Source organism: Gekko japonicus, unplaced genomic scaffold (genome assembly GCF_001447785.1).
Source record: "Gekko japonicus isolate JY-2015 unplaced genomic scaffold, Gekko_japonicus_V1.1 scaffold1489, whole genome shotgun sequence".
Lineage (NCBI taxonomy): Eukaryota > Metazoa > Chordata > Lepidosauria > Squamata > Gekkonidae > Gekko > Gekko japonicus.
Window position 1 is genome coordinate 303053 of NW_015163135.1, and position 1373 is coordinate 304425.

The following is a 1373-nucleotide window of genomic DNA, read 5'->3' on the forward strand; positions in this document are numbered from 1 at the left end:
GAGTTCCGGCTGGCTTCAGAGCTGGCCACACCCAGTACAGCCAAAACCTCTGTATGTGTGGCTACAGAGGGAAGGCCTGGATAGCGACCCCCCCCAGCGACTGAGGCGGGGGGGCCTGGAGGGATCGGGGAGGCATTTAAATGCCTCCCCCGTGACTTTCCTGGCCTGTTCAAGGGCTGGCTAGCCTGGGCTCCCCACAGTCGCAGGGTGCCCGGGCAAGCCAAGGAAAGGCATGGGGGTGTGGCCTAATATGCTAACGAGTGTCTGCTGTTGGGTGTGGCCTATTATGCTAATGAGTTCCTGCTGGGCTTTTTCTACAAAAAAAGCCCTGCTCAGGATTGAGGTAAAAGGACCGCTGCAAATTGTGACCACGATTCCTCTGAGTCCCTTTCGGCAAACAGGAAGCAACTAGCAAAGGCCATAGTACTCTTACCCATTCACTAAATTAAACAGAAGTCTCGTTAGTACCTTAAAGACTAACAGGATTTATTTCAATATAAGCTTTTATAGCTTAAAGCGGACTTCATAAGATGCTTCAGTGTCCTTCCAAAGCAGTTCAAACAACAGAAAAGGAGTAGGGAGACTGGAGAGAAGCTGTAAAGGCAGGCCAGTGTAAAAGAACAAATCAAAGGGTAATCAGTTAAAATAATCCAGGAGCTGCTGGACTCCTGTTTAATTTTGCTACAACAGAATAATAAGCCTACTGTTGGAGAAATTAGCCTATATGACATTTGCAATTGTACTGTGTTGCACTAACTCCATCTAACATTCATTGGAAAGCTAGAATATCTCCTGCACTGGAACTTATGGGTCTAATTATACAAAATGTTAAACACAAATTGGGTAACCCCAGCCCAACTTGTATATAACGTGTGACTGCACGCAAAATAATGTAAGTATGGGGGAAATGGGCTCCCAAGCACAAACTTTGGTGTTCTCTCCCTTTCACCTTGAACCCTGTAGTGACCAGAAAAGGGCAGGGGGGCAGCTATTTGTCTTTATGCCAGGAGACACATGGAACCAGCAGTAAGAGGAACAACTCCCCCACCCACAAGCAAAGAGAGCCCGACTAAGCGAGGCCCACCATTTACAGAGCCAGGCAGGGAGGGAGAGGTGGCCGGATGCCAGATGTGGGGGTGGGGCTGGGGCTGGCAAGTGGCATGACCTCCCCCCCCCCTTTCTCAGACCAATAGCAAAGGACTGGGTCAGCCGGGGGAGGCGGCTTGAAGAAACAGGCCAGCCCACAACCCTCTTTGGCTTGATGCTCTTCTGCTAACAAAAGCCCATGGGGTGGAAGGAAGAGAAGGATGATTCTCCTGTCACTGTGCGTGTTCATGTCCCAGTTCCTCCACATGCACATTATTTTGAAGGTG